The following is a 27,392-nucleotide window of genomic DNA, read 5'->3' as shown; positions in this document are numbered from 1 at the left end:
TACGATGTAAGAATTATCTTCTGTTAACCCTTGTATTGTTAACCTCATGGAAAACTTGGGCCATATGTGGGACTTTTAATCAGGCTAATGAGATAGGTGAAATAATTTTCTTTGTTTGGAAGCACAGAGTAATTTGAAGTAAACCAGTAGCAAATAAGATACAATAAAAATGTCCCAATAGGATCCCCTGTGAAATAGCATTGTAGCAGTATAGATCTTCTAGTTTAGTCAAATATTTTTCAGAACAGAGCAACCAGAAATGAGAGAATCAGATAATATGATGAAAACTACAGATGGAATGCTTTGCATGAAAAGTGATTATATACAAGAGAGGGCTTAGGAGTGGGTAGGAGTAGAGTTGGAAAAGAGTGGGTAACTGAAATAAGAGAAGATAATGCTTGACCAGGTCTAGTAAAATATTCCCTGCCACAACCGCTATTCCATGAAGAGATTGAGCCAAGAGGCCTGAATAAACTAACCTTAAGTTCAGAGTTGCCATTATTGTGGGAGGCATCAGGGAGAGCACATCCGGATTTGTGTTACACAGTAATCACTGCTGGGTGTCAGCATTCATCAGCCAGATGGTCAGACCTACAATTAATCAATTAGGCTGCGATGATCAACTGGACTACGTTTTCCCCTTTGGTAAAAAGCCCTCATCATGCGGTTAAGGCCAATAACACTTTTATCCTGTTGCTTTTGGAGAAGCTTCTAAAAATTCCTCTTTTCTTTTTTGGGCCTCTAGTTACTGGACAACTGTTAGGCTCCAAGTTGCTTTGACAACATAGATACCCAAATTCAAGGATTTCACATAATAGATTTCCAACATCCTGTGTCTTCAAGTATAATGTTTAACGTACCCAGACAGAAATAATCTTTTTAAAGCAGCATTGTCAGCAGTGTTACTCAACTGATTTTACTAAAGTCTTCATATTGATTCCACTCAATCCAGTAGAACAATGCTGGAGGGGATTCTTTCACTGGGTACTTATACAGATGATATGATGTGATAATCAAATAATATGAATAATAAGCAATTTATTGAATGTTCGCCATGTGACAGGTACCGCTGTGATAAGGGTTGATGAACGTTGATTCAGTGCTTACAATGATTCCATGAGGATGACAATATTATTCAAAGAGGGAGAAACTGAGACTAGAAAGTTCATTTGCCCAAGGTTAAACAGTTAGTAAATATGTGTTGAGATGACTTAATACCCTCTGAAATGAAAGCTGAAAGTTTATTTTACATTTTCTTACCCATATACATCTGTACATCTCTAAGGGACAACATTTAGGAACTATGTGGTGGGTCCTCATTATTCCTCTTGAAAGGACTTTAAAGAAATATTTTAGTTGTGTTCCCCAAGTCTGTTGCTCTCCTTCTGTTTTCCATGCTGTTTTATTCTACATCATGTGACTTGAGATTGCTTTCTTCCGTCTTTATGGCCATTACTATCATTTCCTGACAATTATCAGTCTCCACCTTGGTATCTTCATCTAGATATGATTTCTCTAAGTCTGTTCAGATACCAAGACTTTTTTGTATCAGTTGACTTATAGAGCAATTTGCCTCCTCTGAAACAAAACGTCTATCACTATTTTTTTTTATGTTGAACCTTGTTTTTCTGTCTATTTTATTTTCCCTCTCCCCTTGCTATATTACAATACTACTGCAGAGGGAGAGGTGTTTGAAGTCCTGTTAGTGGGAACATCACTTCTTGATGGAGGTTTAATGGAGGTCTATGCTGGTCCCATTGAGTAGAAATATGGTCACAGTGTCATAGTTCCCCTGTGTTTTATCATTAACTGGTATCTCTCTTTTCTTTAAGCTCTTCTCTATCCCCTCCCAAGCTCAATTTAAAGAGTACTCCTCTTTAACCATTTCATACAGGCTATATACAGACACTGTTAACCCTAATGTACTTGAGGTATCAGACTCATAATTGTATTATTTTATGAAATATGAGGCTTTTCTTGCTATTTAACTGCAGTGCTTTGCATTTTATTTGTTTTGCTACTTACTGAATTGGGAAAACAGTGCGAAAATACTAGGATAGTATATAGGAAATCACCATTTCTTAATCACGTTTGGGAGCATGTGGAATAAGATATTTCAGAAACCTTAATGAGCATCTTTTATCCTCCAGGGCTCTACCAGCACCCTCTTTTTCTGCCTGTGGCACTCAGTTTTGTCCTTGCTATGTTTGGTAGGCAGCTTTTTTTTCTCTTGATGCTTCTTTTCTTACAGTCCTACAATCTTCACCCCAGAGCTGATGAGGCGCTTTCATTTTGACCTGCAGGATTTCTGATATTGCAGAACAGAGCCCTGCCATCTAGACCGTCTTTCTGCTTCATTTTGCTCCTGACCTAAACCCCCCTGCTATTCCAGGCCTGGCCTCTCATGACCAGAGACTGCTGACTCATCCTGGCCTGTGCCAAGCTGTGCAGTCGCTTAGTGATGTGGACAGGAGTCGAAGGACTAGAATGAGATCACTGAACTCATTTCACTTGTTGCTTACGGTACAGTCCAGCATGAGCTGGAAATGTAGGAACCTCAGCCTCCCGAGCAGAAAGAGTAAGTAGATAAAACACACCGCATCACCAAGTCCTCAACAAGCAGTAGTCGGGTGGCGGGTGGGGGCTCGCTCTATCATGGCCGTGGCTAGGGCATTCTGGTTCATCAGGAGTTTTCCTTTGTCCTCTCTTCTTCCTCTTCTCCACAGTCGTACCCTTCCCCCCTTCCCTGAACTTCCCTTCTGAAAATGTCTGGATGGTACAGCAGTGATCTGGGCAGAAATGAAATTTGGCTAATAAGCAGCCTCTGCACAAAATTCTGGAACAGTGACACTGTTGAAATTGCTTAGTTTAGTTTGTCTACTGGGAACTCACATGAACTTCCCAACAGAATTCAAGGGGATGAAATCTTTTTTGTTCTGTTTTGTTCTCCTTTCCTTTTTGATTCTCTTTTTCTTTCTGTTTTGAGGGAGGTAGTTTCAGGAGACATGGCTGCATTCTGGTGTGGTGTAAAGTTTTCCGTCGGGAGACAATAATGTACATTCCTCTGGCAGGACGGGATGGGTTTTTTTTGTTTCTCTTACTGTTGTTTATTTATAAGACATTTCCTCCCAGTTAGTGGAAGTTAGATCGTAAGAGGCTCCAGTGATTTTCCTTCCACCTCCCCTCCCTAGTTTCTGTGCTTCAGCACTCTGGAACACTGTGAACTCGACAAACTAATCAGAGCAGGGAGCTTAACAGCCAGGCCTGGACACCCTCAAGAGACTGTGTGCTGATTCTCAGTCGTCACTCCTTGGATCAGGAACCACAGTCCTGGTGAGTGGTGAGGTTCCAGAATTTGATGTGTCAAGGATTTTATTCTTGGTGTCTCTAAGGCAAGCAGGAAATAAAGGGTGTTTTTAAAACAAACAAGCAAAAAATACAATTAAAGAAATACTACCAAACAGTCAAATGGAATGATGAAGATTTTTAGCGGGCACAACTGAGAGCACTCTACGGACAATGGCAGAGCCTTGAGACTATGCTCAGGAGCAGCCTGCAGGCATAGGTTTCATACTGCCACCGATGGATGTCAGCCTTGATATGCCTAGCACACATGCTTGTTGGGGGGGAGGAAGATAGGTGAGTGGGGGCAGGGAGGTAGTATTCAAGGAGGTAGATGGGGGAAGTGAAAGTGGGATTAATTGTTCATTTGGAGTCTCACTCCACCAGCTTTCCATGCATTTCTGTTCTGAGTATTTACATTATGCTCACAGTACTTACATACCCAGCTAAGCAGGAAAGAATATCTATATTGGATGTAGAGCAAACATTCTTGCTAATACTGTTCTAAAGATCACTTTGCTAACTGGTTGCTTTTAAATGTTAGGGAACCTCCCCACACCCGACCTTTGGAAAATATGATTTGTCACACCCTCTTCTTTATTCTTCTGCATTCATAGTATCAAGCAGAAGAATGCAATGAGACTCCTTATTTGGTTCTGGGGAAATTTATCATCCTGCCACAGGAAAACTAAATGACTGTCCTCACAGTATTAAACCCAAATATAGTGTTGTCCTCAATATAAGGGACACTGGTTGAGAGTGCTCTGGGAAGCTGTCGAAGGAATGGAGTGGGGGTGGTTGCATCCTGTCTGATGTGAGACTAGCAGAGGAGTCCACAGACCAGCTTTCATAGCCAAAATGTGCCTTCCATATCCTTCTTAATAACTCATACTCTCCCTAAAAGTAGAATTCCTATTGGAATGTGTTTTTACCCTTTACCATCAGGTCCCTGCTTAGTTTCTTTTCTAGAGGTATTCCATCTTACTGAGTTTTCTCATATTCTTTCTAATTTCAAGAATCTGGTATGTTCTAAAATATTAAGTGTGGAAAAAACAAAAGAAGAAACAAAAACCAGAAAAAAAAAACATGGTGGCCATAAAAGCATTTGACTGTGTGGCAGCATCTGAAGTGAATTGCTTTTTGGAAAGAGGGGGAGTCTTTGATGTCCCCAATATGGTTCTCATAGGCTGAAACTTCCAGGAATCACAACCCAGCCTAAGGGGCACTTACTCGATGTTCTTAAATTTTAGGAGAGAGATGCTATTTTATTGTTTTAGTTGTCCTTGCTATTAACACATAGTCAGTAGATTTCTCCTAGAAGTTTAAAATACTTTAGCAATGGATGATTTTACATTTAACCAGATGTGCATTGTATGTGCCTGTTGCATGTACTCTTGTCCAAGCTGGTACAGTGATCCAGCATATTACATTGGTACTCAGCTTTGGAATTTTGTCTGCTATACTGAGTGATTCAGATTCTTAACCATAGAACTCATACATGCTCGTATATCCCAAGTTTCCTTTAGAGACTGACCTCTGCTACAGCCCTATCAGGTTTGTCAGTGGCCTCTAGGACAGAATCAGCTTCCTATCACAATTCCTATAGTTTGTGAGGCACATTAAATTCCTCAGCTGTCATTGTGATAGGAAATAGTCTCAGAGTTTTATTAGGGCTAGTATGGTAAAAGTTTAATGTTGTATTAATAGTAAAGTTTGCCTATTGTAGTTAGCTCATGTTAGTTAGTACTACACTATTTATGTGAATTTCTTGGGTAATTTTCATTAGTTATCTTGTTTTCTAAAGAAAAAAAGTTTAAAGGGAAATGGTGTTAAATGTTTACAATATGGTATAAAAAATGTAACTAGATCTAAGGCCATAACCACCAAGACCTACATAGGAGGTTAACATTCCTCAGTTAATATTCAAACTGCGCAGACTCCCAGGAAAACTATCTCATAGTCTCTGGTAGGGATGTCTATTAGAACTGCACTGAGGGCAAGCTAGATCTCTAACGCTTTGAAAACATGTTATTATTGACTGCATAGGAAATTATATAAGCCACTTTAAGCAGAGAATAGGTGAAAACACATATTTAAGAGTATTCCCAAGACATGACATTTTAAAAAAATATAATCTGCCAGAGAGGTTTCTCTTATAGTGGCTGAGATCTGGAGTTCCAAGTGGCCGTGGAAGAATTTCATGACTAAATTGAAATATATAAGAAGTCAGAATTTGATTAGTATACCTGCGATACAAAGGCAAGACAATGATGTATTTCTTTGTGTTTCAATGGCTATATTAATATTACCTATTTTTTCAATACCTTGATTATAAGCCTTCACAATGTACTATCAGTAACTCAGTTTCCTAGTGCTAACCTGGAAATTCTAATTTCATTAAATTAGTAAGGATGCATGTTGTGAAATGTATATTTCCTTGCGTGCATATTTTGGCTGTAAGTACTTCCTATACGCTATATTCATTTAATTAGGCAGTCGCAAATATACACAAATGAAATTGCTAAATAACAGAATTGTCACTACCCCAATAAGAAGTTGTTCTTTCTTATTTGTATAGAAATGGTTTTTAGTATTTATGTGATTCCCCTAAGAAAGACATATAGTTTAAAACCTTAAAAAGGAGTTGATTGCTTGCATCATATGATTGTATATGTATGTTAGCTTATAAATGCCTACATATATGCACAACCATATATCTATGTTCAACTATTAAAAATATGACCAAATTCTAGACAGGCTTACTTGCCTTTGATTTCAGTCAAATGTTTTCATCATAATGACCATAAATGAAGTATAGTTGACTTTTTGTCATGCTGACAACACCGAAAGTTTACACAAATATTTATGAACAGTATTTGCAAAAAGAAAGATGTAGTTAGCTGATAAGTTTGGTAATTATCCGTCAGCAAATATACATGTTAGCTTATCAACCTAAATTCTATTATGTACAACTTCAAAATATTAATTGCTGTATATATAAAGCAGTTTAAAATTAAGTAGAAAGAAATTAATTGATATTATCTTAAAATTGAGCATACATTTAATGAATTCATTTTATTTTATAAAACTGAGTACATATACAAATGATCCCATTTATTCTATTTTCTCAGCTATTTTACTGTATGTTAAATATTTTGATGCTGTATTTACATATTAGCATCAGCAACCATAATTTTTCTGATACCTTTTCACGATCAGCCAAATCATATCCTTGACAAGTCACACTTTTTCTCTGAAATTTTCTATAAAACCCAAATTAAAAGTGATCTGACATTGGTAGCATTTTACAAATCTATCTTCATTTAGCATTTATATATGTTTTTAATTTGAAGTTTTTCTATGTATGAAACTGCAGGTGGTTAGAGGGCAGGTTTTGTGTTTTAGGTTTGTTAATTGCTCTCCCAAACAATGTCAGATTGCCTCAGTCTGAGTGGAGAATCAATGAATAGGTGATGAACGAATGAATATCTACATGGCAGTGCATTGACAGTGAATACATCTTGCTTATCATGACGAAAGAAACGGCCGGACACAGTGGCTCATGCCTGTTATCCCAGCACTTTGGGAGGCCGAGGCGGGCAGATCACCTGAGGTCTGGAGTCGAGATAAGCCTGACAAACACGGAGAAACCCCCTCTCTACTAAAAATACAAAATTAGCTGGGCATGGTGGCACGTGCCTGTAATCCCAGCTGCTCAGGAGGCTGAGGCAGGAGAATCGCTTGAACCTAGGAGATGGAGGTTGCAGTGAGCCAAAATCACACCATTGCACTCCAGCCTGGGAAACAAGAGCGAAACTCTGTCTCAAAAAAAAAAAAAAAAAGAAAAGAAAAAGAAAAAAAAGAAACAGGTCCATGTCTAGAACACAAATTGGTAGAGTCTTCGATATCTGAGCCTCCCTAACTCCCGTGTTAGATCTTCCAACTATCTGACAGCATTTCCAACCATTTGCTAAGGTTACTTCTCTAATCCCCACAATGCTTGGGTAATTTCTGATGGAACATGGGATCTTGAATTTGCAGTAGTTCCATTAATTTTCCTGGACTTATGAGAGTGACTAAATATCCAGCTTGATCAGCTCATGTAGTCACAAAGTACCAGACCTACCTATAATGCATCACATTAACCAACAGTCTCTCCAGCTTGTCAATACTTGCTTATAGTTACTCACTGGTTCTTCCTTTCCTCAGACTCCACATCTGTGGAGGTCAGGCTGATGTCAGTTATGGAAAGGCATGAAGACTGGCTATGGATGCCCTGTGAACTAGACAGGAGAGAGGCGGGGCAGACATACAGCACAATAAAGAGCAGGGGCAAGAAGACTGGCAGCCAAATCATTTGCACTGTCTTAACAAGCACTAATTAAATGCCCTGTTTGAGGTAAATAATAGCTGAAAATAGCCTAGTGCAGTTGTTTCTCATCAATGAGTAGAGAAATTGGTGGAATCGCTTAGTGCTGTTTCATTCATTAAGCTGCAGCACACTAAGCCTTCTTCAGAGGAGAGGGGCATCAAGTCGAGCTAGCCTCTAAAGTACCATTTGCTAAATTCCCATTCTAGCACCCTAGATGGTATTCTGCTGACAAAAATCACATCCAGAGAATAACTGTACATACTACAAACTGACCCTAATAAACAATTTTAAAACCCCAAAATATTGTGTATAATAAAGCATGCTTTAATCTTACCCATTTTCAATTGTCAATCAACTTAGCAATCCCCAAACTATATCTAATTCTGTCCCCTAAACCAATTTTTTTCCTGGAGTTTATATATATAGAATATTTCTTTTCATCTCTTTATTTTCCCTACTCACTCTCTGGTAAACTGAATTCCTAGATGTAAGCAGCCATAGAAAGAAAAGTGATTCACGTAATGGATAATTAACCCTTGAACAATGGAAAGTTAACTCTCCATAGAAATGCCAAAAACTGAAATGTTTTGTTATTGAATTTATTCTCCTTTGGGAGTTAACACTAATGGAGAACATCTCCATTAGTACAAACCTGGCACCAAACAACCTGTTCATCCTTAAGCTATGAATGCTGCACTCACGTTCCAGTTCATTCTGGCAGGATTTGTAATACGATGTCCTCTTGGGTAGTCATGTACAAACCACTCTGAGGGACAAAATTATATGAATGCCTAATCCACTTGTGAAAATGAAAGAAAGGGGATCTTTTTATGAGAAACACCTAATATGGAAAGACATAAATTGTAATAAAAAGTGTTAGCACCTTCCACCTCCTGCTAATTACAGTCCTAGTCAAGAGGAAGCAAAATTATATAACAAATGTTAGAGGTACATCATGAACAAAGCGCAAAGAATTGTCTGTTCCTTTCAATAGTGAATTGAAAAAGAGTAGCAAACCTGTTTAAGCTATGTATAGTCGCTTTAATTTTGGCTCCTAACCTTTCTGGGACTCATCTATTTCATTTGTCTAATGAGGATAATAGTAACCTATTAAACTTACTGTACACAGACTGTACTGTACACAGACTGTTTCTCCATTATATTCATTAAACATGGATTTAACATTAATTCATTCATTCACCCATTTATTTTTTAGTTTAAGAGACATTTTTGGGCCAGATGCAGTGGCTCACACCTATAATCCCAGCACTTTGAAAGGCCGAGGCAGGAGGATCCCTTGAGCCCAGAAGTTTTAGACCAGTCGGGGTAACATAGCAAGATCTCATCTCTACTAATATTTTTTAAAAGTAGCCAGGCATGATGGCACATGCCTGTAGTCCCAGCTACTGAGGAGGCTGAGATGGGAGGATCCCTTATCCCTTGAGCCCAGGAGTTTGAGCTTGCACTGGGCTGTGATTGCACCACCATACTCCAGCCTGGGCAACAGAGCAAGACTGTGTATCAAAAAAAGAAAAAGAAGAAGAAGAAAAAAAAAAGAAAGAAAGAAACATTTTTGAATCCCTACTCTATGTCAGTTATTATTCTAGAAGCTAAAGATTAATTTATTAATAAATATTTATTGAGGCATTCATATTATGTACAACACTATTCCAGGGACTGGGGATACTGCAGTAGATTTTTTAAAAAACAAATCTTTGTTCTCCTAGTACTTTCTTTCTAGATAGGAGAGACAGAAGATAAAATATATTTATGTAAAATATGTGGCATTTTATCATAAATGCTATGGAGAAAATTTAAAGAGGAGAAAGGGTGTGTACATGTGTGTTGGTGTCAGGGATAAGTTTGCAATTTTAAATAGGATGGAGAGGTAGAGAGGGAAGTCTTCATCGAGGGGACAGCATTTGAGAAAAGACCTCGATGAAAGTGAAGAAGCAAGTTTTGTGGATATCTAAGCAAAAGCATTTTCAGCAGTGGAACCATCAAGTGCAAAGGACTTGGACATGAATGTATCTGGAAAATTTGAGTGATAACAAGGAAGTCTGTGTGGCAGACTCTGAGTGGGTAAGCAGAAGACTAGTAGAAGATGAAGTAAGGGAGATAAGGGTGTCTGATCACATGGACCCTAATATGCTGTTGTGAAGGCATTGGCTTTGTCATTTACGATATAAAGATGAATACAACATGGTCTCAAGTTGCTCACTAGAGGAGAGACAGATAGGGAAACAAGTTGGGGTAATCCCATTATGCTAAGTGCCATAACTGAAGGATGTTCAAGGAACCCTGGAGGCACAAAATAGTGAGTGTTCAGCTGAACGTATCTTGGAGTAGGGGATCAGAGAAAGTTTCACGGAAGAGCTGATAAATCCATGCTGGGACTTGAAGGATTTTCCCAGATGGTCAGAGGGAGGAAGAGCATTCAGTAAGGGGGCCAGCAGGGGCAAAGGCAGTTAACTAGAAATAGCATGGCAGAGCTGGGGAACACTATCACTGATGTGTAGTAGGGGAGTACAGACAAACGATGCTGTAGATGCAGGCAGGGAACAATCATGTTGGACCCTGATTGCCATGCAAAGAAGTTTTAACTTCATCTTGTGGCATTTGGGGAGCCATTAAAAGGTTTTAAGTAGAGAAGGTTAATGATGAAATTGTGTGATACAAGATCACCCTGGCAGCAGGGAGAGGATAGATTATAGGAATGGGAGAATAGAGGCAAGAAAATGAGTTAGGAGGCAACTGAAAGTGTTCAGACAGGAAACAATGAAGCCCTGAACTAGGACAATAACTGTGGGAATAGACAGAGAGGAGGAGACATGTTCAAGAGATAGGCAAAATTGACACAATTTAATAACCCTTGGGCTGGGCATGGACAGAAGGAATTTTGGATTGCTCCCAGGTTTCTGCCTCATACAACTAAGCAAGAAAAGCTATGAGGAGGAAGAGCAGATTTTGGAGGATGGGGGAAGATTACAAACTTGCTTTTGAATGTGTTTAATTTGGGGGTGTTAGGGGAGCATCCAGACTGGCAGTTGGATTTAGTCGGAATGCTGGAGATAAGTCAGGGACAGAGTTTGGCAGTCATCTGAATCATCCGAATCATGGTAATAGTTAAAATTATGGAGTGGACATTTCTCAGGAAAAATATATCGAAAGATAACAAAAGGGAGAAGGTCCTTTATATACAGTGCATTTCTGGAATGGAGAGAGGAAGAGGAGCCTGCAGAGAAGATTATCATGAGCAACTATTATATGCCAGTCATTGTGCTAGATAGTGGGAGAACGAAGATGACTGGCACCCAGATCCTGCTGCAGAAGTGTCCATAGCTTGTCCAAATGTAAGAGGTTCTTATTACTATCATCACCAACCATAGGATAATGCTAACAGAGGCAATGCCCAAACTTAGCTAGGAAAATCGTGCAAAATATTTGATCGGCACCAAGGGAGATGATTATAAAGGCAAAATCCTGGAAAGTTTGCTGCATGCATTTTTGCTATACAGCTCATTTCTGATCTTTCTAAAGCTTGTATGTGTATGTTCCAGTGTTAGCATGGGTTCAAGCTATTGGCAAAACAAGCCAGGTGTAAATTATGGTAGAATTGAAATCGATAGTGCTTTGAAGCACTGGAGTGCCCAGTTCACATCAGGGCGTGCGTCTGTGTTCACTGAAACATGGCTATCAAGTGCACCCCGAGTCATTAGATGTGTTATCCAGTGAATAACAGCATAATGATATTTTAGCAGAGCAGCCTTATGATAAATTCTGCTTTAGTGAAACTCCATATACAGAGCAATTTCTCCTGGCCGTGTACATTGCATGGCAAAGAAAGGATATCCTGCTGCGTATCAGAAGGCTGTAATTTCATTTAGGGGTTCTATTGACATCGTAAACTGCAAGAGCAGAGCTCAAGTGGCTATTTAAGTCATAGGAGCTTCAAGCTAAAATTACTGCCTAGTCCTAATCGCCACCTCCAGGGGACTCCTGCCTATACATATGTGCTTTATGTTTCTATCTTTGTATCTATAAATACTCAATCACTCCAGAGGCTGAGGTGATAAGCTGTTCTAAAATATGACAGGTATCTGTCACGTTTGCAGCTGGCACAGGCTTAAGGGCTAAAAGCAGTTATATTATTCATTGACGGTCAAATGATAAAAGGGGCCAGAACTCCCCAACAAAGTTCAGAGTACAGGTGTTCTTGTTTCTCTGCTTTAAGACATTCTCTACTCAGTTAAAGGTGAGGATCGTCCAGCATATTGAGGCTAGAAAAAAAGGAACTTTTACATTTACCTGTACAGCAAGGTTAACAGCCTATATAGTCTTACCCCGACTTGCCCTTCTTTGCCTTGACCCATGCTCATTTGTGAAAATAATAGTACTGTAGTCTTGGTATTTAGTTAGGTATTGTATAGTGTCCCCTAAAAGTGATTTCCTAAATATCTTACAGGTACATTCTATCTTGGTGTATAACAAACCGAAAATAGGAAACCATCATATTGGAGTTGAATGCTTATACTCTAAGGAAAATACATTTATATAAATTTGCAAATTGTCAAATAGTATTTATTAAGTGATACTTTAAAATTGACTCCAGTAAACCAATAGGAAAGATTCAAAGTTAAGGATGTTTCTCCTTAGTTTGTAATTAAATTTTCATGTTCATGCTCCCACACAAACAATCAACTTTGTCAAAAGTGGGCACTACAGGCCGGGAATGGTGGCTCATGCCTGTTATCCCAAGCACTCTGGGCACTTTGGGAGGCCGAGGCAGGCAGATCACCTGAGGTCAGGAGTTCAAGACCAGCCTGGCCAACACGGTGAAACCCCGTCTCTACTAAAAATACAAAAATTAGCTGGGTGTGGTGGTGCACACTTGTAATCCCAGCTACTCGGGAGGCTGAGGCAGGAGAGTCACTTGAACCTGGGAGGTGGAGGTTGCAGTGAGCTGAGATCACACCACTGCACACTGCAGCCTGGGCAACAGAGCAAGTCTCCGTCTCAAAACAAACAAACAAACAAGCAAACAAAAAGTGGCCACTATGAGATTGGACACTACAATCTAACTTTCTTCAGTCATTATGCTACTTAGGTTTTATTTGTTCACTCTTTTTCTGGGCTTGGGATTAATCTGTCTACATGCTGTTTAATACCAGATCCCAGCAGAATTATCATGGTTCAGAAAATCCCAGCAGAATTATCAGGATTTGGAAAATCTCAGTAATAATGGAATTTTTCATTCTTCATAAGGTAACTGTATTTTACAGTCATCTTATTAACCCTTATGTCACCTTGTTAAGAAAGGAAACTTGAAGAAATAGACAGCCACACTTACCAGGCTGAGACTCAACTTTTTATTTTCCATATTACCTTTTCCATTGTTCCAGTGCTTCCTCACAATACTTAATTTTTCTCTTAAATAGTACAATTAAGAATTAAAATCTGTAAGAGCCAAATCTCTGATATCTGTTACCCCAATACTCTCATTATATGTCTAAACAATATAATACACCATTGTGATAATTTTGAGAATGGCTACTGCTCTGGTAAGAATATCCTTAAATCATTTCTCATTTATGAGAATGTAAATAATATATATTCTGTAGACATATATAAGCTCCAAGATGAGGCAGAACAACTCTTGTTGGTTGCCTGAATTTAGGCAGTAGAGCAGTGTGATTAAGAGTGAAGACTATGTAGATTCTACAACACTGTAACCTTAGGAAAACTATTTAATTCTCATGCCTCAGTTTCTTCATCTGTAAATTAAGGATGAGGAGAAGGAGGAGGGGAACCATAAATTTATTTTTATTATAAAATTACTGTGGGGAGTAACTAATCTAATAAATGTAAAATATTTAAACCAATACCTGGTATATCATAAGCACTCAATAAACAGCTGCTGTTATCATCATTACCATTATCATTCTTCTCATCATCACTTATTCTTATGCTATAGGATCGTGGTTTATACTTGTTAGGAAAAAAACCTACATGCACAGACACCATCACACATGAGCACACTCCTCCGACCTAGGAATGCTTGCTCGTCCTAGCTGTGTAAGTTCTACCTACAGGTTGATCTTAATATAATCCCAAGCAGAGAACATATAAGGAATCCACGCTTTGGGTGAAGTGAGCTTGGTACTGAGTTTACTTTCATCACTGGTTTCAAGTAGCTGATATGAGATCACTTCTTTGGTGGACCTCACTCCTATTATGTACTCATTGTCTCTGGCCACTCTCATCTTATTACTTAAGTCTTTCATGTCTATTTTCCCTCCAAACTGTAAATTCTGTTAAGCATGGTCTAGTCTGGGTCTGTTGATCAGTCCACTGGTTTAGGTCTATAGATCAGTCTACTACTATTATTCAATAAATAAATGTAAGGTCAGAGAATGAATAAATGAGTTTCCTTCTATTTCCAGCTTCTTGGTTAGGTCCTAGTCCTGCCTACCTGATGTGGTAAATGCTGACTTCATTGTACACCTAGGCCACCCTATTCACTATCCCCGGTTATCATTCCCAGTCTTCCAGTCCAAACTCTCCTAATTATTTTTGTATTCTTGCCTAATATGAAACCCTTAATACCAGTACTGAGTCCATACAGTAGACCCACCTTCCTATCTGCTTCATCTTTTCCTTCATGGAACTGTGAACACCACCCTACAACCATGTTTTTATGCCTTTGCCAATGCTTTCTTTCCATTTAGAATTAGAACTTTAATCCTACAGGTGATTAATTATTCATCTGCATTTTAATCTGATGCCCTTGGCCCTAATCTTGATTCTGATCTTCATATTATGTTATTCACAAACCCTTTCTATATTTATTATATTTTCAGAAAATACACATATATCAATAACAAATGAGTAAAAGCTGATATCAAGTTCTGTCTACAAAAATCAGCATTAAAAATATTCGGCATACTATATGGTGTACCATTTGTTTTGTCTTTCATTATGCTTCTTATCTTAGCTCCTTGATAAATATCAGAGATCTTATACCCTGAACTTGGTCTCATTGGCCCTATACCTACCCTATCCCTAGGCTAGTGCTGGCAACATCCAAAGCTTAATTACTGTCGATTTTAACTGGAAAATGTTGGCATTAGTGTAGTAGTATGTCTAATAGTGAATATCATGTAAAAAAGAAAGGAGGTAACAGCAAAATGCGACATTATTGTCGCTGGAAAAGACCACTAACCATTACACGTGGATATATATTTATTGTGATCCCGTTATTGTCATCCTCTTTTGGACTTTTTTAAAATAAAACGATGGAGAAAATATTGTTAGAAGTGGTACAATTTAAATTTAGAAACAAGTATGATGCTAAACTTAACTCGCAGTTATCACAACAGTTAGTAATGTTACTATCAGAAATACGATACCTGCTCATAGAGAGCTTATGGTTTTTATACTGTTATTGCAGAGACTAGTAATGAGATCATAAAACTAACTGGAAATTACCAGTCTACCATTATGCACCAACATGAGCAATAACGAAAGGTAGTAAGTACTACAAGAATCTGCATTATGGTGGCCGAGAAAGGAGTATAGAAGGCTTGATTAGTAGTAGAGGGAGAACTTTAGCTGTAGATGTAAAAGCTAGACATTGGAAGACAATGGAATGAAAGGTCCTTTGGAAAAAAGCAAAGATGGTAGCCAATGGTGTGATATGGGAAAACAGAGAAGTAGGGAGGATGAATAAAAATATCGACCAGTGGAAATAAAGTTGGTGTATACAGGAAGTAGTGAAATTAGAAATGAGAGCCACGTTATTGAAGATTAGGATGTGAATTTCAAAAGGCAGGCAGAGTTCAGATTTATTTTTTGTGGGTGATGAGAACAATAGCTATCATACAGTTAGAATGCAATAAGGATTTGCTGAATAACTGAAACACTTAGAGAGACAAGCAAAAATAATGAATGGAGTGTTTTAGAAGTTAACCTGGCTATAGTGTGCAGAGTAGATTGAGAGGGTTGAGATTAGTCAGAGATGCCAACTGAGGGGCAATGACAGTAATTTAAGTATAGAGCAATCAAGACTCAAATACTCTCATGACTATGGGGATCAAAAAGGGACATTTCAAAAAACATTTAACAGCACTTTCCATGTCTATTTCCCCACCAACTCTAATCCTAGTCTCACCTAGGATTGGGTAATTGTAACTATAAAATACCTCCTAAATGCCAGATTTCCTTTGTCTTTTGATTTGATATTAGCAAAGTCCATTACTCTTTATGGTGTAAGTCTAGGTTGGGAAGTGAGCCCTCAGGTTCACTGAAGCCTTCAACCTGTGAGAGCTTTGTTATAGTATGTTCCTGAACAACATAAAATTACTCTTGATGTTTGCCAGGTTGAGCATAAACTCAGGGACACACAGACTCTTCTGTGTTCCTGTTTGCGAGTTTCTGATATGCAAGACTCTGTGAAATCTCATATACCATAGAGTGTTAATCTGCACAAGGGGATTCTGGAGGAGCATTTGTTCTAGGTTCTTAACTATACCACCGATATAATTAGGACTGCCTCCTGAAAATAGAGAACCCTTCTTCTATGTGTTCTCCCTTCCTTCTTCAGTTCAAGCAAATCAGCACCAAAAAGAAACCTCAGGGCAGAGCATATGCTAGCAGAGATTTCAAAACCATCCCAGACTCTGTTATATGTTTGAGATAGTCCCAGAGATCCCAAGAATATTCTGGGACTTGATTGTTAGAAACAGTGCTCGTTAACTTGCTTTCGTTGTACGCCTAATCCACCCATTATTACCTAGCATGTATCCTGTTGGCCTTTCTTTGGACAATTCCAACATTTTCCGAAGGACAAAAATTTGGCTAATATATTACTTATATCTTCAACTTCCTGGTTAACCAAGAATTGTGTGTACACATTGCTATGTTCCTCTCTTACGGCAAGTGCCTCAATTTTATATTATGATATTTGAGTGAGTGTCTTTCACTGCTTACGTACCCAGAGCTCCTTCTAGATAGAACCAAGCCTTACTTTTCTCTTCATCTTCTCGTTTCAGCAAAATGTATATGCCCCACAGTAGACCACCAGTACATATCTTTGGACTCTCCTGATTTCATGGATTTTGAATAGGGACAACCCTTTATGAGTTTTCTATCTTGAGTTCTGAGTTTCTAATGTGGAAAATACCTCTTAAATGCCAACCTCTCCTGCCTTCCCAACCAGTCAACCCCAGTTGCATACAAAGCCTGATTTTGCCCTGCAGTTGGGATAAAAAATGTGAAATTGACAACTCTGCTTGTCAAACCTGTCTGTCTGCACTACACAGCTCAGAGTAGCACCATTTAGAGAAAGGGTGTTTGGAAAATTAAACAAGGACTGTGTGAATAGGAGACCTATCGGCCTGCAATGGAATGACAGGTTTCTGCCCACAAACTGGGGTTAAGACCTGCATATTGATGCTTCTTTTCACCCATTTGTGAGTAATGGGTCTCACCCCATTAGTGGGTGCATTTGTTATACCACTAGAAGCTGTTATGCATTCCCTGTAAGTCTGTGTGAGGAAGCTGTAGATATACATAAATATGTACTGCCGACAGATCTCTGTATTTATCTGCCTGTCAGTGGGAGCAGACAGGGCACAGCTCTTTGACGGCAAGAACTGCGGGTCAAAACCATGTTCTTGCTGCTGCTGTTGCTGCTTCGGCTGGTGCTGTTGCTGCTTCTGCTGCTGCTGCTGCTGTGATTGCCATGGCTTTGTCATTTAAGTCCTGAAGGAGGCTAGGGGCAGCTTGTTAGTTCTCGTTCTCACTTAACCTGGGAGGCTAGCTGTGGTCACTGACATAATTAAACAGACCTTGCAAATGTTGACTGCCAATATTCTTGTGGCCAGCAGAGATGGATTCTCAAAACCATGCTCACCTACAATGTGTAATCTTTCAGTGTTCCTTGATAGTCCACATATCTCTGCTATCTTCAAACACTTTGTTTAATGCTGTCCTGATGCTGTCTGATCCTGGTGGATTCTGCCATCAGGTGTATTTCCTGCTGTGTTTCACTGTCTTTCAGGCCCTACCCCATTCAGGATATACATTGTCTCCCAGCAGGAAAAAATTATTGTGCTCCAAGCTACTAAGGGAAATAGTCTGCTAAACCAAGTGCTTATTTTAGCAGCAGTTATATCCCTACAACTCTCTACAGCATTGACTTTGGTCTTCATCATCTCAATATGCAATATGCCTTATGAGGAAAAAGAGTTTTTTTTCCCCCAAAGTGAAACCATACTAATGATAATAAACTGAATTTAAGATTACTTTGTGTATAACAGAGCAAAACAAGCAGAACAGGCTTGTGTTTTTAATCTAGGCCTGTTTACCAGTTTAATTTGATAGTGGGAATTAATTGTGCAATTTGTAACATAACTACAGTACAACCACAATTAACGAATATTTTTTATAGTCATTGCTCCTCCGTCTCATGCTTATAAGATGGCATAGACCATTCTTTTCTTCAAAATTCAGTTTTTCTCAAGTTTGTTGAATTGTTGCAAAAGAAGTGACAGGAATATTTTTGTTTCTTGGTTAGCTTTCTTGGTATCCATTTAATAGAAGTCTAACTGAAAGACAGCCGGAAGTGGGCTCGTCTTCGATGGTGTTCCTGACTGTGCCTTTCTAAGTGGTAAATGGAAGAACAGAAGAGTTTTATCTCAAACCAAATTTGTAAGGAAACAGACTGATTTATCAGAGAGATGAGATGATGTGAAAGGTCTTATTTCTACCTGTCAAAAAGGTTTAAGACAGATGTTTCACTAGGCAGGACAAAGACTGGACTCAAATATGGCGGTTTCTTGTCCTGTTTATTTATGTTTGGTTTACTTTTTAAAAATCATTATTATTATTAATGTATCTGTAATGCAAACAGGGCAGACATATTTTTCTAAAGATCACTTCTAGTAGGTAGAAATTAGTAATCTGATCAACCAGATTGACAGACAACGAAATAAAAGTAAAAAAAGAAACCCTCTGTTACATGACTGAGCATATGCTTTTATTTTTTAACACATTAGAATTGATACTTGGGAATTACAGTTTGGTGCTTCTGTGGGAATGGGCTAGTTAACAGCCCTATTTGACTTTTTGCTAATCCTGAAAAGTCAGTAAATGTATCTTAAGCTATTTTAAAGGAACATAGGAGTTTATGGTTTGCTATGAGAGTCTGCACCTGCTTAAGACACACCACAGAAACATTAAAATGGGATGATTCATTAGGAATGAAGAAATGTTTTAGCTATTGTACAAAGGTTTCACCACAACAGTATTTCCCAAACATCCCTGAACTAAGAATCATCAGGGTCACCCTTGAAATATGCACATTCCTGAGTCTACCATAAACCTAGAGAATAAGAAATTTGCTTGAAGGGGCCTTGGCATTTGGATCTGAAACAAGAAACTAGTCAATTGGTATGACTAGGGAAGTTTGGGAAATATTGTTCTAAAAGATTTCTTAGAGCACGTAGGGGAAATGATTTATCAATTTACTCACATAAAAGTGATCCTATAGTTACATTTCTTCCTATGCTTTTCCCAGGAATTCAGAGCCATTTCAAGTGAGTAAAGAAGAGTCTTATTTTAGACTGGTGTTTTTGTTTTATAAAAGCATCCTTGTTTCTCTGTATCAATTACCTTATGCTTTTTACTCCCATTCCTTCTGGTAAATGGTCATCACATAAAAGTTCCTAGATTAAAAATATGGGCCTTGAGTTCTAGTTTCGGCTAGATCACAGCGCTGTGTTACCTTATATCAGTATGCATCTTCTCATCACTTCAGTTGTACTTTTAAAGAATTATGAGGTTGCACAAAATGTAATTATGCTAGCTGTACATTGTTACAAATGTTAAATTCTTCTGCAGCCTTGTTTGGGGGCTGTAACCATATATGATGATTTTTGTGCTTAATGAGAATGTATGTTCAGGTTTAGATATGTCCATGAGTATTTACAGAGTGTTCCCTATTTGTAAAACAAACTTGAGTCATAGTTTAGTCTAAGATAATCAACTCTTTGGAAAAATTATTTTCTGGTTCTGGGTTGCCAGAAGCATCTTCCAGGAGAATTATTGACAAGGGTTTGTCATATTGCAGATACAGGTTTGTCACATGATACATATTGATTTATTAAAAGAGTAAGAGAATGTGGCTGGGCGCGTTGGCTCATGCCTGTAATCTCAGCATTTCGGGAGGCTGAGGCAGGCGGATCACCTGAGGTCGGGAGCTCGAGACCAGCCTGACAAATATGGAGAAACACTGTCTGTACTAAAAATACAAAATTAACCAGGCATGGGGGTGCATGCCTGTAATCCCAGCTACACGGGAGCCTGAGGCAGGAGAATCGCTTGAACCCGGGAGGCAGAGGTTGCGGTGAGCCAAGATCATGCCATTGCACTCCAGCCTGGGCAACAAGAATGAAACTCTGTCTCCAAAAAAAAAAAAAAAAAGAGTAAGAGAATGAGTGAATGAACAATCTTTTGCTTTTTCTAGTTATTAACACTTTGAAGTCCATAGAGGTAAGAATTATAACCTTCAGCTAAATGTTGGGGCACTAGTAGCAAAAAGAATTTATTTTATTTATTTATGTATTTATTTGAGATTGAGTCTCACTGTGTCACCCAGGCTGGAGTACAGTGGCGTGATCTTGGCTCACTGCAACCTGTGCCTCCTGGGTTCAAGCTATTCTCCTGCCTCAGCCTCCCAAGTAACTGGGACTACAGGTGCCCACCACCACGCCCAGTTAATTTTTGTATTTTTTTAATACAGACGGGGTTTCACCATGTTGGCAAGGCTGACCTCGAACTCCTGACCTCAAGTGATCCACCCGCCTCAACCTCCTAAAGTGCTGGGATTACAAGAGTGAGGCACAGTGCCTGGCTGCAAAAATTTTTTTTAAGTATATGAAAATAGCCATGGCTTGCAGTTGCTATAAAGCTATATGGTAACTCCTTCACTGGGCACAACAGAAGAAATAGGAAAGAGAGAAAGTGCTGCTCCAGAGGTTCAAAGGTGAAGATAGAGCAGTGTAGTGGTGGGGATTTACGTTTCCTAATCTCCCTTGTCAGCCCAGCATGTCGTCAGTATAAATACACACGTGGCAGTGGCCTATGCTCTCATTCACACTTCAGGGAAGCCCATGGTTTCCTTTTCTCCTCCATTTTAGCAGTGGGCAGCCTGCAACCTTTTGATCAAGCTGACTCTGTATGTTACATGACTGAACTCAGCTATGCCAGACATCCTTAAGGAAGTTGACATTTGTGTACTTTGAAAGAAAAAAAAGAAAAGTGAATCCCAACTGCTTCCTCCTGCCCTTTTGATTAAAAGAACGGTAAGTCAGCAGGAGAGGTGCTGCTTTTAACAAGCAGGGGTGTGCAGCAACTGATTGGTATCTTTCTTTGAAAAAAAGTAGAAAAGATTGATGTTAAACAACACTAATCAGAGCTGATTACAGGGACTGAATGAATTCATTGATGGGAGAGAACCATGCTTCCAGAGACAACAAAAGAGATTAGATAATTGTCAGGGGAAGAGTATTTGGAATAGTTCTGCTCATCTCCGACAACGAAGAATCAGTTCCCCTAGCTCTTTAACCGTTCCTTAAAATAGGCATATACGTGCAATAAGTGCAGTTCTCTGCTGGGAACACTGTTCTCTCCAAGCCCCTCATGGTTGACTCTTTCTGTTCATTCAGATCTCCACCTTCCCTTATCACCTTATCTAAAGTAGTGCTTCCATCACAATCTGGATGGGCCTGAAAAGTCATTTCCTGGCATTCCCAATCATCACTCTATCCTCTCTCTGGAACCACCTGCAGTTCATGAATGGATCATACTCTGTCTTGCTCTGTACTTTTTTTTTTTTTTTTTTTTTTTCTGTTACCTATACCTAGAATCCCTTTCCATCCTCTCAAATCTTTGGCTTGTTAACTTCTTCCATCATTTAAGTTTCAGCTAAGGCACCAACTCCTCAAAACTTGTTACTGAGCCTCCTCCTTAAAAGTCAGAGTCCCATACCTCTGTTCTCTCACAGCCATGCTTAACTCAGTTACGGCAGGTTATCACCCTTTGTTGTAGTTAGTTGGGTATTTACTTTCCTTTCTCCCCACTAGACTGAAATATTTGGGGACAAAAATTATGTCTTTTTTCTCTGCATTTCTAATGTTAGCGAAACACACAGAACATACTTGGCATTTAATTAATACAAATGAATGATTGAATGAATACTCCCTACTTACCTACCTCCATGTTTTAAATCATTGCCTAAAATATGTAACAGAACCCAGAGGAAGAAATTCTTATACAAAATGGGTAATTCACTGATTATCTTTTTACAAAATGTCATGGCACAAAGGAAATGGGAAATTGAGGAGCATTCACCCCTGCTCTTGTCTGTAGCTTCTAGATTGTTCTAGTCAGCACTCTCAGTATAAATAAAATATGAGAAAGCAGCTTATTGAATTGAAGCTATAATTTTCTGACTAGTGGAAAAATATGTTGCTTATTTTACCAAAAAATATACTATTACATTTGTTATTAATTATAATGTACTGTCTTTCTAGGCTTCTCCTTTAGGAACTTCTAAGTACTCAACATACATCATCTGTCTAATGCTGTATTCTGCCTCCTGTTAAGAATTTTATGCATACTGAATACATCACCTAAGTATTATAGAAGATTGATAAATAGTATATAATTAATAGATTTTACTTATTTTTAAAAATAATTTTACACTTTAAATTGCTCAAGAAATGTGTTTTCTTCTTATTACATAGCAACAAGCGAACATCCAGGTCTTCTCTACTCAACACATGGAAATCATCCTAGGCTTTTAAAGGGAATTCATCTCAACTAGTTCACAGCTGCAACACTGTAATGTCATTTTACATTTTACTGGTAACTCGATTGAGCTTAGAAAGGAATAACTGTTTAATAACATCTTAAAAATGCTACAAAGTCAAAGGGAAGAACCTGAATCATTTTATGCTCCAAGGATGCCATTTGGACCAAACTGCCAAGTTGTTTTACCACATTTACCCAAATATTGGCTGCACTGATAGCTAAAAGTTGGGAGAAATTTATGGAGCTCAGGAACCATTTTTATCATTGCTATGCCGTTCTCATTTTTACTTTAATATGAGATTATCTTTTATTTAGCTTTTAAATATATTTGTTCAGTCGAAGAGGCAGGCTATGTATTTCCAGGGTTCAAAAATTAAAACTATGTAAAAATGTCTTCACTTCTCCCCATCTACCTTTTTCTCTTTCTATTCCCATTAGTAACCACTTTTATTTATTAATTTTTTGTGTAACTTTCCAGTGGTCTTTTTATGCAAAAAAAGCAAATATATATTCCCTCCTTCCACCTTCTTACACAAAAGTTGAACCACTTTATACACTGTTCTCAATCTTGTATTCTCCAGTATCTCTTGGAGGTCTTTTGCTATTGATACATAGAGAACTACCTTAATCTCTTTTATAGTTTTGCAGTATTCCATTATGTAAATGCATCATGGTTTATTCAGTCCTGATTGATAAACTATTTTTTTCATTTCAAACAATATTACAGTGAACAACCTTGTATACAAATCATGATGTGCAAGTTTATCGGCAGGATAAATTCTCAGAAATAAAATTATTGATCAAAGGGTTATATGCATCTTGAATTTTGAAAAATTTTGCCAAATTGATCTCAACAGGGTTTGGATCAATTAGCAGTCCCATTAGTATATACAAAAGTACCCTTTTACCGAAGCCTCAACAAAATAGTGCTTGGTTAAGCTTTTGGATTTTTGCCAATTATATTGGTAGAAGATGGTATCTTGGTATAGTTTTAGTTTGCCTTTTCAAAATTATAAGTGATGTCAATCATCTTTTTAAAATACGTTTAATGGCATTAGCATTTATTTTTCTATAGGATGTCTGTTCATCTCCTTTGCCTTTTCTTTCTATTGGGTTGTTAGTCTTTCTCTTATGTATTTCTTGCTATTTATACATTAAGATGATAATCCTTTTATCTATCTGAGCTGCATAAATTTTTTCCACTTATTTTATTACTTTTCTTATGGATTTTTTGGCCATACTGAAGTTTGTTTTTAAATATAATCAGATTTACTAATCTTTTCTATGTGGCTTCTAGATAATGAGTTATAGGTAAAACGTCCTTTCTTATGCCAAGATTATAAAGAAATTTACCAATGTTTTCTTTTAGTACTTTTATAATTTCATTGTTTACATTGAAAGATGTGATTCATTGAATGAGAATTTTAATCCAGAAGATATTTTAAGGGTAAAAGAGGATCTGAGGAAAAAGAACCCATACCGTTCTCAGAACTTGATAAGCTGTGGTGGGCCTACTATAATTTGCATAGTACACTAAATCTCATCTCTCTCTGCCAGCAGAATACAATATAATTACAATGAAAATGAACAATCTGGATTTTAAAAATAAGAACAACCATGTTCACCCCTTTAAGTTATTCACCTTTCCTCTTTCTGTGTTGCTCTTTATTTATTTGTTTGCTTATTTCTGTGAGAAGACTATGTGCTAGCAGAAAGAGCGTAAGCTAATAACATTATTTATTCGTTCAAATTCTAGGACTCTATTCAATTCAGCACTTAAATCTCACTGATAGTAAAATACAAACTAATGTTAAATAGTGCATAGAATATAGATGGCCCTTGGAGTCAGAAGCTCTGAATTCATCTGCTGTACTCTAGAGTATGTCTCTCTCTGTCATGATTTCCATTTGTATAAAATGGAGAGAATGAGATGTTACTTCAGTAACAGGAAGAAAAAAAGTAGATACTTTTAATTTAAAAGTGCTTTGAGTTTTATAGCAAATTCATCCATGACATAATTAGCTGATGATATTTTCAAATTATGTAGTATATGAGTTTTGGGGAGGAGTTTTATACAGAAGCCTTTTTCTCCCCCATGTACCAGTTAATATGTGCTTACCTTCCTCTATATTTTGTCTTCAGTTTCGAAAGCAGTCTTTCAATAGGTATCTGTTCTAGATGCTGGAGATACAACAGCGAGCAAAACAGACACATTCAAATAATCCTTGTTTTCAAAGACCTAACATTTGGAGAGGAAGAGGCAGAAAGTAAACAAATACATACATAAAAACAAAGCATATCAGAAGTCAGTAAATCCAATAGAGAACAATAAAGAGGGAGCATAATAGCAGGTGCTGGGAAAGCACTTTCTATCAAAAGAATCCTAAACAGTTAGGAGCGAGCCTTAAAAGATGTGTAAGGAGATCTTAGAGTTCCACGTATACTACAATGACTTTCTGTATCATAGGGAGAACCTGAACTAGACATATATAAGTAACCAATCACTTGTGAACATGTTGGCTTTATTCAAAATCAAATGACAGCTTATGTCAAAGTTTTCGACAGACATCTCACATATGCTTGGAATACTCATCTCTCTTGTCTCAGCCAGCCTCCGTGTCAGCCTTTAGTTAACTCTATAGAACTTGTTATTGAGAATGAAGGACCAGTGCTAGTGTGATTCGGAGCTAGCGAAATTCTTGTTCAAATCATGTTAAATGATTCAATACATGCATCTTGATAATCTCAGCTGGAGGAGGACTCATTAGATATGAGGACCTTTTCTCTACCACTGATCTAACATATCCCCTGTGGAGCCTAAAGACCAGAGGTTTGGTGGATTATAATACTCATTACTGAAATTATGAAAGCTAGAGAGTTGTTGACTGTGCTTTCTTCAAACCTAGATTATTGACAGAGTAGTATTCCTTGCTTGGCACTCAAACTCTCCTGTGATCTAACCCTAATTTACCTTCCCAGTTTTATTTTTACTACTCTCTTTCACAAACCAAATGATCTGCTTTTCCCAATGTGTGATGACCTTTTTGTTCATGCAGTGTATTCTGCTTGAAATGATTTCTCCTTGCTCTCTATACTTCCAAATCCCAAGTATCCTTCAATACCTAGTTTAAAACATCCTCAATATGGAGTCTTCTTCCTTAGCCATTTCTTCAGGTCATAACTCATCTCGGTTTTAGCTAGCTATTTATCTATTATCTGTCTGTATATTTAGCTATCTATTAATCATCTATCATCTATTTATTGGCCCTTTTCTGAGATACTTAATATTTATTGTACAATGAATACATGAGTAAATTAGATTTCTTATCTTTAGAAATTCAAGAAAGATACAAGCTGAGAAATAGAGGACAGATAAGGGAATATGGGCAAACAGTAAAATAGAGATAGTTTTGAGTAGATTGTATTGTCTGCTTATAGCAAAATATTAAATATAATGTAAATGCACCTTGTTTGAATTGTTCTAATTGTTCTAGAACTAGAGAGTTTTGTCTTGAGGCTTCCCAGGCTGCTGCCATGTGTGAGATAATCTGGAAGAAGGTCTCTTTTTAGAATTTATGAAGAATGCTTCTGAGCTGATGTGTTTAAGCTACATCATAAGGGTGTAGACTGTGCTGACCTCTCTCACTTGACACCTGTTGGCATGCTGAGGTCAGATATTACTTCCTACCTGAGCTCTAAAGATAAGAAAGCTAATACAGTTAATAAGGCTTTTGTGCCCCTGATTAGTTGAATCTGTTATTTTCAAACATAACTGTTTTTCTTGAGGTCTGCGCAGCAGATGGCTTATTTTAAAAATTCCATTCTTTCTGAATATTGTCCATAAGTAAAAGGATGTCCCTAGAAAAAAAAAAAAAAAAAACTAAGGCATTAATTTAAGAATAAGTCCCAGTACCTCAAGAAAAGGCAAGCAGCAAAATGCAGCAGGTTGTTAGTATGAAGTGAATTGTGTAAGTATATAGCTTGGCATCAGTTGGTAACATGATATACTTATATCTGATGAGACTGGAGGGAGAAAATAGTACTTTAAGCCCAGAGTCGGGTTTAGTTATGAGTTGAAGGTGAAGTTAGCACTATTTAAAGTTTCATTTTATTTATAGGTCTCACTAGTGAGTGTAGGGTTTCCAAGAAAGTAGAATACATGTTTTCTAACTCAGAGCCTTTCAATGTAATGAATATGATGAAGTTAATGCAAGTATTATTAATAATATGACTGAAACCTGTAACCAAACATCCAGAGTAAATACAGCACAATGAATTTACCTGATTGAGAATCCCACATTAAAGGAATTTCTAACTATTATATATCATAATGTGTGGGATAGGGCCTTCAAGTGAAGTATTGTCATTGCATATAAATTCCACTAGACTTTGTAACCAGATAAAACAAAAAGAAAGAAATCGTCTCTGGAAACTGCTGTAGTTCACTCAGGAGTTTTCAGACCAAGGAGCCTGAGGAGAGAGAATTAAGAGGATCTAGAACGTGTTACCAACCCACAGACTGCTCACAGTAAATCTCCTGTAGACCCAGCCTCCACCTGAACCCGTGCCTTACATTAGGTCTTCATCCCAATCTGTTGGGAATCCTTCTCTGAGATGTTATAATGTAATTGCTCTTTGATTTGATAACAGAAGTTAAGCCATACCTTTTCATAATCACCTTATCCAGAACACATCCATTATGCAAAGGAAGGAAACTTGTAAGGCAATAATGGTGTTTTATTTTAGTTGTACTAGATGCTTTCACTTATATTATCTCAATTAGTCCTCAAGATAAACCTCTGTG

General features: G+C 37.8%; 1 protein-coding gene across 2 annotated transcripts in view; it reads left to right on the top strand.

Annotated features, from left to right (window-relative positions):
- The first annotated feature begins 2,509 nt into the window (after positions 1–2,509).
- ZBTB20 (zinc finger and BTB domain containing 20) overlaps positions 2,510–27,392 on the top strand; it is a 293,026-nt gene continuing 268,143 nt past the window's right edge. The window contains exon 1 of one of the 2 annotated variants that reach the window (XM_025375060.1): positions 2,510–2,578. The gene's annotated coding sequence lies outside the window, so the exon portion shown is untranslated. Of the gene's footprint in view, positions 2,579–3,242; positions 3,334–27,392 lie in introns of those variants that run through there. The other variant, XM_025375061.1, reaches the window with a different exon arrangement.

The sequence above is a fragment of the Theropithecus gelada genome, chromosome 2 (genome assembly GCF_003255815.1).
Source record: "Theropithecus gelada isolate Dixy chromosome 2, Tgel_1.0, whole genome shotgun sequence".
NCBI lineage: Eukaryota > Metazoa > Chordata > Mammalia > Primates > Cercopithecidae > Theropithecus > Theropithecus gelada.
Note: the sequence above shows the minus strand (reverse complement) of the source record. Positions and strands in the feature narration are given on the sequence as shown.